Source organism: Mixophyes fleayi, chromosome 5 (genome assembly GCF_038048845.1).
Source record: "Mixophyes fleayi isolate aMixFle1 chromosome 5, aMixFle1.hap1, whole genome shotgun sequence".
Lineage (NCBI taxonomy): Eukaryota > Metazoa > Chordata > Amphibia > Anura > Limnodynastidae > Mixophyes > Mixophyes fleayi.
This window is the reverse complement of record NC_134406.1, coordinates 89,328,395-89,341,315: the sequence shown is the minus strand read 5'-3', so window position 1 is coordinate 89,341,315 and position 12,921 is coordinate 89,328,395.

Here is a 12,921-nt window from a genome sequence, read left to right as displayed (position 1 = left end):
CCCTTTCCACATAATGTCCCATACTTATGAATAACTACTAATTAACTAATGGCCACTATAACCATTAATTACCACTACACCATAAAGTGCACTTACCTTGTCAGTCAGGACTTTCCTGGGGAGGAAGATGGCAGGTCACAGCTACTGATCTATAATCTGCTCTCTGCCCTGATCTGCACTCCCAATGCTCCATGGGTCATATGCTGCAGCAGTACACTGAGATAAGGCTTCCTCCAATCTGTTCTTCATTCAGCACAGCTACACCCACAAATATTGTCAGAGCGAAGAGCTGGATGGGGCACAGGCGAGTGGTTGTCGGGTTGTGGGTCGCCTGTTGCCCACCACTGGTTAAGACACTAAGCTCCAACAGGACAGTGAGTAATAAAAATATTCTCTGTAAAGCATTGCATAATATGGTGGAGCTTTATAAATATATAATAATATTCTTGGTGGCGATGGCCTCTAGTTTAGCCAACTGGTCACAACCAGTAGCTGGTTGGTCTGCTGGAGTTGAAGTAAATAAATTCTGGTCTGTGTTAATTCCCCTAAGTGTCAATTATTTCAAGGTACCAAATCCATGGGCTGCTTGTTCCTTGGCGATAAAAAGTGAGGCTGTCATAAAAAAAATGAGTGAAAAAGCACAAATCCAATGCTGAATGAACAGAGAGGGTGCAATTGCTGCTGTTATAACTCCAGAATGAACAATGTTGAGAGGATTACTGTGTACCTACATTCAAGAGATTATGGGGTATATTTACTAAACTGCGGGTTTGAAAAGTGGAGATGTTGCCTATAACAACCAATCACATTCTAGCTGTCATTTTGTAGAATGTATTAAATAATAACTAGGGGCCTGATTCATTACGGATCTTAACTTGAGAAACTTCTTATTTCAGTCTCCTGGACAAAACCATGTTACAATGCAAGGGGTGCAAATTAGTATTCTGTTTTGCACATAAGTTAAATACTGACTGTTTTTTCATGTAGCACACAAATATCAACTTTACATTTCAGTGTACAAATAAGCTATCAAGTATTTGTGTGCTACATAAAAAAACAGTCAGTATTTAATTTATGTGCAAAACAGAATACTAAATGTCACCCCTTGCATTGTAACATGGTTTTCTCCAGGAGACTGAAATAAGAAGTTTCTCAAGTTAAGATCCTTAATGAATCAGGCCCTAGAATCTGATTGGTTGCTATAAGCAACATCTCCACTTTTTTAAACCCACAGTTTAGTAAATATACCCCTATGACTTTACTTTATTTACTATATATGGACTAAGTAGATGGATACACTCACAGGTCTTTTGAGTCCTTCATAAAGTGCAGCCTATCTTTATCAAGGTAAAACAGATTCACTCACAGACTTTATAACCCCCATTAGAAGAACAGCCCAAACCTGTTTAGGAACCAAAGGTAATTTCCATCATTGTGAACTGTGAAAATAAAAACATGGTATATAGTCATGGCCAAAAGTTTGAGAATGACATAAATATTATTTTTCACAAAGTCTGCTGCGTCATGTCACGACTGAGTAAAGCGTACCTGCTATCGTTGGCACTACTCGAAGGAAGGCACGGAGTCTAACGTGCCCCTGTTGTTCACCAGGGACCCCCGCAAGGAGGTATGGACTCAGCTGCAGGGAACACGCAGGTTGCGGTACTTCCACGAGTCAGATAGCGAAGCACGAGAGAAATGTCAGACAGGCCGGTTCAGCAATGGTGCGGGCAAGGCAGGTACACAAGGAGAATCCGAAGGGGTGGTGAGTCAAGCCGGGTCGGTAGCCTTCTGGCAGCGTGGTACAGAAGGGAGATCCAAAAGAGTCGTCAAGGCAATCCGGGTCACAGGCAAACGGCAGATAATCAGGAGACAGGCAAAGGTCAGAAGACAAGTTATCACAGGTACACTGGAAATGCTGGAGGACAGGTAGACCTGAAACTCGCACTGGAGGTGGGATCAAGAGAGGCTTAAATAACACAGGTGCCCAATCAGCTTCAGCGCCGCAGCGCCATCCTATTATTAGCGCCGTAGCGCTTTCTAGATGTGGCGTCCCGTTGCCTAGCAAAGGGAACGCTTCCTGCACAGTAGCCGGGCGGGGAGGAAGTGACGCGTCTGGTTGGATCAGCGGGGCACCCGTCCGGGATCCAGGCGGCGTCAATTGTTATGATGGCAATTTGCATATACTCCAGAATGTCATGAAGAGTGATCGGATGAATTGCAATTAATTTCAAAGTCCCTCTTTGCCATGACAATGAACGTTACCCCAAAAACAACATTTCAACTGTATTTCAGCCCTGCCATAAAAGGACCAACTGACATTAGGTCAGTGATTCTCTCGTTAACACAGGTGAGAGTGTTGACGAGAACAAGACTGCAGATCACTCTGTCATGCTGATTGAGTTAGAATTACAGACTGAAAGCTTTAAATCAGGGGTGTCCAACCTTTTAGCTTCCCTGGGCCACATTGGAAGACGACGAGTTGGTTTGGGCCGCACATAAGATACACTAACAATAACGATAGCTGATCATCCAAAAAAACATAGAAAACATAGCTAACATATATATATGAGAAAAAAAAAATATATATATATATAATCACTTTTTTTTCAAATCCCCCTATACTTACCTTTCAATCGCCCTGTTCAAAAAATCCTCTCTAGTTATTATACTATAATCACTTTTTGTATTGTTACGATGCAATATGAATAAAGTGCATTTAAGCCAGGCATTGTATATCAGGGTGCCCTGACCAGGCCTGCCGTACCTGACATATACATCTGTGACCCCAAATTGTGACCTGTTTTGCTAATTACACCACTATGTTAGTTAAGGGATAACAACTTATAATGGGCCAAAGAGAATAATATATAATGCCCCATTAGTATTACAAGTAGAAGTATGTAGCAGGGAGATAAGGTCCATGATGCTCCAGGACCAGGTGACTTTTATTAACTGGTAAGCGTCCCTTGAAATAATAAAAAAAAATCCCCCTTAACTTACCTTTTAATCGGCTTGTTCTCCTGTCCTCTTCTATTCTTTTTTCCAATTCTGTGCTGCTGATTGTTCTTCTCGCGTGGGTGACTCCTCTATGCTGTGCTCCGCAATGGATGTTGGGTGTGATGACATCACGCCCGACATTCACTGCGAGCACCTCATGGAGGAGGAGACAAGGGAAGGAGCCGGAATACTAGCTGACGTGACCGCAAGGTAAGTATTTTCTTTTTTTTGCAGGATTTTTTTTTTCCATTAACAGTGCTGCCCCCTTGCCACAACCAAAACTCCTTCTGGGCCACATTTACAGGCGTGCTGGAGGGTGGTGCTTGAAATGATTGTTCTTCCTCTTATAACCATGGTTCGTGGCAAGGAAACACGTGCAGTTGCTTTGCACAAAAAAGGGCTTCACAGGCAAGGATATTGCTGCTAGTAAGATTGCACCTAAATCAACCATTTATCGGATCATCAAGAACTTCAAGGAGCGAGGTTCAATAGGTGTGAAGAAGGCTTCAGGGCGCCCAAGAACGTCCAGCAAGCGCCAGGGCCGTCTCCTAAAGTTGATTCAGCTGCGGGATCAGGGCATCAACAGTGCAGAGCTTGCTCAGGAATGGCAGCAGGCAGGTATGAGTGAATCTGCAAGCACAGTGAGGTGAAAACTTTTGGAGGATGGCCTGGTGTGAAAAAGGCCAGCAAAGAAGCCACTTCTCTCCAGGAAAAACATCAGGGACAGACTGATATTCTACAAAAGGTACAGGGATTGGACTGCCGGGGACTGGGGTAAAGTCATTTTCTCTGATAAATCCCCTTTCAGATTGGGGCATCTGGAAACACGCTTGTCCGGAGAATGAAAGGTGAGTGCTACCATCAGTCCTGTGTCATGCCAACAGTAAAGCATCCTGAAACCATTGATGTGTGGGGCTGCTTCTCAGCCAAGGGAGTGGGCTCACTCACAATTTTGCCTAAGAATGCAGCCATGAATAAAGATTGGTACCAAAATATCCTCCAAGAGCAACTTCTCTCAACCGTCCAAGAGCAGTTTGGTGACGAGCAATGCCTTTTCCAGCATGCTGGAGCACCTTGCCGTAAGGCAAAAGTGATAACCAAGTGGCTCTGTGATCAAAACATCGAAATTTTGAGTCCATGGCCAGGAAACTCTCCAGACCTTAATCCCATTGAGAACTTGTGGTCAATCCTCAAGAGGCGGGTGAACAAACAAAAACCCACAAATTCTGACAAACTCCAAGCATTGATTAGGCAGGAATGGGCGGACATCAGTCAGTATATGGCCCAGAAGTTGATTGACAGTGTCGAAGTCGTATAATTGGATGAAAGAAAGTATATTGATTAATATTGTTTTACCGTGCGATTGCGATCAGTACGCCACGTGTACGTGTCATGGCGCGATCGCACGATAAAACACGCACTCATACATTCGCACTTTCACATTCATTTATTTATATATTTCATATTTATAATGGTTCCATTCCACAGTCATTTATGAGCAGATGTTATTTGGTTTATAGTTATATATATATTATAAGGTTATATGTACACTATAGTGATATTTAAGGTTCAGGTTACAGGAAACATCATGTTTAGTATCATTCTAATCCCGGTGCAATCGCCAAACAGAACGCACATTGCGTATTGTAGTTATAGATTGTAGGGAATAAATGATTAGAATGATTTTGTCTGTAGTGTGAATAGACTAGTTTAAACTGGATTCTGGGCGGGAAAATTGGAGTGCATCCCCTGGAGAGATGATACCCACCTTTGGATGTTTTCGTTTGAACTGGCTTATGACCTGCATTACACTGAACCCTCCTGAAGCCTGGACCTATAGAAGCAAGCCACATCATCTGTATTGTTTTCTCTGTATCACTGAGTGTATATATACAGCTCCATTGGACCAGCTAAAACAGTCATCACTGACCACAATCTTCTGGACTGAAGGACTGTTCTAGCTGGATCCAGCAGAGGGCGCAGCATATGTATGTATCTATTTGGTATCGGCTGTACTATATTATAATTGTTTATTGAACTGCTAAAACGTTTGCTTTTGCTAAATAAATTGTCTGTGCTTTGGAACCACAACAAATCGCGTAGACAATACTTATTGGAAAACGATGAAATTACTTTAATAATTTGGGGGCTCTTAGCGGGGAGGTTACTCTACCGGACGATACGCAAAACCTACGGATTTCGGTTCCTCAACGAAGGGTGGAATGACGCGTCATATATGGGTAAGAACACAATGGGGCGAATTCAATTCTCCGAAAGTCCCGCGGTGTTAAAACTACTAGAGTTATTACGGTAGTAGCTGGATTTCAGCTCGCGGCTCAGGGAGCTGCGAGATGAAATCCAGCGATAAAATTACCGTATTAAATTTTCCCGCGCACTATTACCGTAATAACGGTAATAGTGCGCGGACCGCAGGATTTTCTGCGTTTCCGCAGAAAAGTGAATGCTCCCCCATGTAGTTAAAACCTGTTCAACATTCTGTGTTGTGAAACCGAATGTCCGTTTTTGCATAATCTAAGGAGCGCTAACTTGAATCTAGGGACAAGAAAGAAAACTGTTTTTTTTTTATTGTCGGTTTGCGTTTTAAATGTATTGCATTGCATAGCGTATGTGTACTTCCTGCATTGTGTATGTGCACTACCGGTGTTGTTGCCACGAGTTTAAACAGTCATCCTGATAGTCTATTATATTTGTATAGTATAATCACTTGTTAAAGCCTCTGAAACATTATTACTATTGTTAGGTAAGTTGATTTTCTGCGCAGAAAAGGTGTATATTGTGCGATTTTGTGACTTAGATACACCAAGGTTTGATTTATTGTTGAATAGAATATCGGTTGCTGTCTGACGAGGCAGGTTGCACAACTGGTGAACGGTATACGAGGCAGGTATACTGGTGGCGAAAACAAAGAAAGTTTTTGCAAGCGTGCCCAATAGTAACTGCAGCGCTTACTGATAATTAGTATCTTTAAGCGGTGCGATCGGACCGCAGGGTAAGGCCGTGATTGTGACTTGGGAGAGCAGCAGGAGGAATTATATTGGCATGGTTGGTTGATTGATTTAACTAGTACTACCAGTGATGATAGACTCAACAGATTTGTTGGAGAGACAGGGTATCGAGGAGCTGATATCCCTGTGGTTCACATTGATATTTCTGTGTTAGGGGTTCCTCATTTGGTACGAGAAGAAGTGAGTGGACGCAGCTTGAGCAATCCGTCCACGGCCATTAAAGATCTCTAGCGGTAGATTGCGTGTGGCAGAGTGTTGAAAGAATTTGCTGGAGAGATAGGGTATCGAGGAGCTGATAATCCCTGTGGTCCGCTTAGAGATTTCTGGTTCAACATGGATGCTAAGCATACACTAGAGATGTTCAATGTTCTGCCTAAGGAAGGACCGATTGGTTCGGTAGGGTTTCCGAAATATGGTGCATACGAAACGGCGTATTGCGACACATGGGTCAAGATGACCAAGGATAGTGTAAGGCCTTTTCCAAAGATTGGTAATTTTGAATCGGAGGTGTTGAATAATGTTAACGATAAAGTACATTTGATTGAATCAACAAAAACCAGAATTCAAACTGATGACTGTTTAAAATGGTGGCAACAGGAAGGTAACAACACATGGCAGGGTACATGCGTACCAGAAGTAAGCGTACCGGAAATAAGCGTTCCAGAAGTGCGCGTTGCAAAGCATGGAGAACTGAGCACAAGAGCGCCCCCGCTGCAAAATGCGGTTGGGGTCGTAAGTACAACCGATACCAAAAATGTAAAAACTGTAACCAGTAACTTGTATTATATATTAAGTCATGTTAAGAGTAATGTTTCAGAAGAAGGAAATGAACATTTCGGCCATTGCCCATGCTAGTAACATGAAAGGGGCACCACACAAAATGAAATTGGTGAAAATAATATAGAAATTAATAGAAAGGGGGACATTCATTGTACTGCAACAGTAATTCCATCATGTAGTCCAGAATATAGTGATTTGGTAGGTTTACATCCTGTCCGCACAACAGCAGTTCTCATTGGGCAGACGTATAAAACATGTAGCAATGCATGATCCATGGACTAGATTTGAGATGTTTTCAATTATGTCTGATTTCCCTGATCCCAGAAAAAATTTGGCCAAGTGTCAGAAGTTTATTAGATATTATGGTAATGTGTATGAGCCAACTAATGACGATTGGCGAGTGGTGTTGAAGGCCTGTCTTCCTCTCGATACGGATATACAAATCTTATTAAGGATTGTATGTTGGAGGAGGATAGATCCTTAACAGAGGATGATAACCATGAAAATATTAAACGCATAGTCTCTCAGTTGACCTTAGACTTTCCTGTGGTAGTGGACTGAAGTAAAATTTTTACTATCAAACAAAAGGATAGTGAAAATGCAGCAGACTATTTTTCCAGAGTTCTGATAGTGATGGCCAAATACACTGGAGTATCAGACATAAAGGATGATGTACACTACAGGGAGGTTGCTGTTTCAGTCTTAATGGATGGCCTCAGAGAAAATTTGAAAAGCAGGGTGCAAACTTCATTACCGAACTGGAGGGGAATCACTGTAAATGTTCTCAGGGAGTCAGCTATAGGACACGATAGAAAAGTAAATAAACAGAAAGAGACACTAAGTGATAGGTTAATGATGGTAACAGGGGCTGCACACACAACCACAGTATAATAACACCTGGTATGAGGAAAGGAAACAACATGAGCTGAGGAAGTGTTTTCGATGCACTAAAAAAAGGACGTGTTTTTACTGCCTTAAAAAGGGACACATGAGGAGGAACTGTAAAGAGAGAAAAAGGGATACCTGGGGGGGGGAAATCAGGTAGATACCTACAAAGAGCGTGGACACTCAGGGGTGTCCCCAACAGTTGCCGCCACACCTCATAACAGCAAATGCTTTGAGGGAGAACTATAGTCAACTTTAAAATTCAGGTCATACCTGTAGTCCTACAACCAGGTGGGGTAAATGTTAATCTGTGGTAAGTATCAGTGTGCAGGTTTAGAAAGAAAATTATTTAAAAGTATACTTTGTTGTTATAGCTTGTTTGTTTTATGTTGTCTTGTGTTTAATTTCCTGATCGTTGGCCGATGGTAAGGAATGAAAATGTTTGTTTTCTTTGTTGTTTAAAAATAACTATCTTGTTTTTCTTTTCCATAGATAAGGACAGACAAAAGAAATATATACTTAGTGATTAAGGGGTTGGATAGAGAAGTACAAAAATTTCTCTTGAAAGACAAATTAACAATGGATCATTGTAACACTCTTTGTTTTAGGTTGCAGGCTGATGATAATTTATTTGACTGAGAGTCATTATTCAAAATGATGTATGTGCATACTTTGCTCTCAATGTTGTTTTATGTATTTCAGGTAGAAACACGTGAGATACAAAGTATGAGTCACTAAGGTGTTAGTTTTGCACTTCTCTATTATAAATCAGGAAGTCTGTCGCAAAGGTATATTGTTATGGTGATACCGAGTTCCATATGAGCTAGCGATGGACGACACTGGATTGGACGGGTGACACGTAACCCCCAGTTAAACTTGAGAAGAATGGGGAGGGGTCATAGTTTAGTGAATAGCTAAGGGGATTAGTGGAATAAGTAGAGCCATTGTCCCATAGTGTCCAATCCAGCTGTCATGTTTGCTGTAAAATCTCCTTTTCTGCTTTTCTGTTTGTTTTCGAATCCTTGTGTTCTTATTACTTCCTTGCTTTCCTATTTCACAGTCTTTACATCCCTTGTCAGTATCCCACTCTTTTCTTGTAGAGAGATACAAAAAGACGACAATTGTGACATCAGACAGACAGAGTCAGGGATACACACACTAGATTGACATAAGTCACGGATGCAGCTAGGGGTTTGTTTTTATGTGTATAGAAGCTGCTGATTTTAAGAAGAGGTCTTTGTTGTGGAAATGTGACTCATGTTTTATAGATTGCATATCTGCCTTTCTGTCTCCTGTGTAAGGTGTGCCTTTGTATATATGCAAAAAGGGTGGTAGGAGACAGGAGACTTGCTGGAAGTTAGACATACAGAAATGCATCGCTGTCTAGAACATTGGAGTAGGATTTTTTCCACAAGACCTGACATAAGTGAAACCCTAGAAAATGTAAAATTTTCATGTTTTTTATTTTTCACCGTTAGACAGACATGTACTGGATATTGTTATAATTGAAGAAAGTGTTATAGAGATAGACCCCTTTGCCCTTCTCACTTAGCCAGGTAGCTGAATGTGTGGGATTGAAAATGGCATGTGAGTTGGCAGAGGGAAAATCAATTCATATACATTGGTTTTCAGCATTTTTCTAGTCTAGGGGGCGACGTTGAGGCGACTGAAGAACTTTTTATAGCAATGGCAGTACATAAGTAGGACATTACATGGAGGACTTGTGACAGTGACACAGTTACTAACTGAAGTAGCTGTTAGTAAAGTCCACACTTACACACACGACTGTACATAAGTGTCACACCAGGGTGGACATGGCTGTCAAATAGACAGCAGGGTTTTATGTGACAGCCAACAAATCTATGTTTTGTTTTTCGTTGTATTGTTTTAAATTGTGTATGCACACACACACACACACACACACACACACACACACACACACACACACACACACACACACATTAGTTAATATATGAGATTTGTGTTACCTGAAGAATAAACAGTCTGGAAGGTGAAGGGAGGTGGTCAGGAGTCTGCTGGACCCTGGAGAGATGGACAAGGTAGACCAGTAGCTCCCAGAGTGTATCTACCAGACCCAGCGGAGGCAGCACATAGTCTGGCTCAGCTGGGTACAGAAGGTGGTAAGAGTATATTGGGGTGCACCAGACGTTTCTGCTCAAACTAGTAGGAAGGCAATGTCCTGTCTTGATTGAGAGAGTGTCAGGAAGCCATACCAATAGAGCCATCACATACCCCTCCTACAGGTGGACTTTCTCCAGGTAAAACAAGTCAACTTCATCCAATTACCACCTTGCAAGATCCTCAAGTATGCACTGGTGTACCAATGAAACATATCTGGCTAAAGGTGTATTGAAATGTTTCCAATGTATTGCTTTGTCATACACAGGGCTTTTGTTATTCGATGTGGTATCCCTAGAGTTATAAAAAGTGATAGGGGTATTCAAGTTATCGGTAATAACTGTATAATGTATGAGCAGTGATAGTGAGTTACATACTTTGATTAAGCCACAAGCCAGTGGAAAAATAAAGTAACGGTACTAGCTAGAACAAACTGAATAGAATGAGGGTTGAAACTTGATTGGAGTGGCTGGTAGCTTTGGCCACTAGTCCTCCCCACTATCAAAATCACTCCTAAATTGCCTCTTAACCTGTTCTCTTTTGAAATGTTTTTGACTTTTTCTTGTGATGAGTTTGTAACAGAGAGACTGTTCTAGACCTTGAGAGGAAAAGCAGATATTGAGACAGCAAGGGAGAACATTCAAAACACTGTCTCCTGAGGTGTTACACTAACTGTCAGGATGTTGGAAACGGAGAGTAAGTTGTGGAACTGTAATTTCCTATGCTCAGGTTATTTGACAGACAGGTACCAAGTGTTGACGACCAGCATCACGTCCTTTAGGGTAGCAGAGAGACACTGGTACTCATTCCATCCACTGCAGAGGAGTCAACACCCAGAGAAGGTTCCAATTATACTCGTGAATCTGTTCTGTGAGACCCCAATTGCAATTAACAACACCTGAGCCAAGGACTTAGCAAAGACAGTTGTCCAGCATGAAGTAGTAATTTTTCCTGTTCTGTGTTTCTCTCATCTCATTCTCTTTTCAGGACAGTCAATTACTTCAATTGTGAACAAGTGACAGAGGCTGGTTCAGGTAGTGATATTGAGGAGTTAGGGATGAAGGAGAAGTTGGTAGCACAATCGGCCCAGCCAATTACTCTATTCAATTCAGGGGTAAAAGGAAATTTGGGAAACCTCGGAGCTTGGAGAAAATGCGAGGGGCTAATTTTCTGAGGAGTATTACGTCCGTAAGTGCGTTGACCCCATAGTTGAAGAGAGGTGCATCCAGCGATGTCAGTCCAGTAATATTCGGACTTGAGCAGGCATCCTTGAGAATGATTATCATTCTTGGGTGGGTAAGGTTGTAGACCAAACAGTGCTGGGTGTGCTCTCAAGTGCCTCAGAGATTATATCAAGTAGGACTAGTTCTCTTTCCACTAAATATTCCTGAGGTGCCCGAATTATGGGATGGGAGGTCACTAAGGGAAAGGTAAGACCGCTAGTTCCCTTAGTTTGCAGTCTCCCAATATTTGTCAAGCCGATCACTGTTTCACATACAAAAAAACTTGAGTATTGGGAGACTGGAAAGAACAAACAGACAATAGCCCGCCCCACAAGTGTTGATGAAAAGAACTGTTGACATTATTAGAGTGTATATATTAACTCAAGCTGAAGGAGATCGTATATGACATTGTTGATAGACATGTGATGATGTTATTGATGAACATGCATTATTTAAATGTTGTCTGAGCTAAAAGACATGCTTTGGACAGATGAACATGTTAGGGATAAAGAACGGTTGTAGGATATTCTATATTGTTGATACCTGTTCTATTGCACCCTTGAATGGCATACAAAAGGTTATCTCCAAGCTCCAGAGGTATATGTTCTATAGTAAAAGTAAAATTGTTTCTAGGATTATGACTCTCTTTTATGGTAACCTGTCTGAGATCTACAGACAGTGTGGTCCTACACAAAGGGGGACTTACATTACAGAACAATGAAACGTGGTACTGAGATCCTGCATATAAAATCTTTAAGGTGATAGTTTATTGTACTATCAAAGGGTGGAGTTGTCAAAGTCATATAATTGGATGAAAGAAAGTATATTGATTAATATTGTTTTACCGTGCAATTGCGATCAGTACGCCACGTGTCATGGCACAATCGCACGATAGAGCACGCACGCATACACTCGCACTTTCACATTAATTTGTATATATATTTCATATTTATAATGGTTCAATTCCACAGTTTTTTATGAGCAGCTGTTATTTGGTTTATATTTATATATTATAAGGTTATATGTACACTTTAGTGATAATTTAGGTTCAGGTCAGGGGAAGTATGTCATGTTATATATAGTATATATGGTATGGTATCATTCTAATCCCCTATTTATCCACAGTCGTCTGGTTCATTCGCCGAAAGGATCGCATATTGCATTCGCTAGTTATTGATGATAAGGAATAAATGATTAGAATGATATTGTCTGTGTAATGTAAATAGACTAGTTTAAACTGGATTCTGGGCAGGAAAATTGGACTGCATCCCCTGAAGAGCTGACCCCCACCTTTGGATATTTTAATTTGAACTGGCCTGTGACCTGCATTACTCTGGACCCTCCTGAAGCCTGGACCTATAGAAGCAAGCCACATCATCTGTATTGTTTTCTCTGTATCACTGAGTGTGTATATACAGCTCCCTGGGACTAGCTAAACAGTCATCACTGACCACAGTCTTCTAGACTGAAGGACTGGCTAGTTTGATCCAGCAGAGAGCGCAGAGTATGTATGTATCAGGTATCGGCTGTACTTTACTTATTTATTGAACTGCTGAACTTTTGTTTTTGGTAAATAAATTGCTTGTGCTTTGGAACCACACACCGCTTAGACAATGCTTATTGGAAAACGATGAAATTACTTTAATAAGAACAATAGTAGCCTATTAAATTTTTACAAAGAAAATGCAAAATGCCACCTCTCCTAATTGTGGGCGAGCTCTGGCATAGTACACTGTGAGTGGAGACTGGAAAGAACAATAACAGCCTATTGAACTATAAAGCAAAGCCCTGTGCCACCTCTCCTAATGCTGGCTGAGCTCTGCAACAGTACATTGTGAATGGAGACTGGAAAGCACAATACCAGCCTA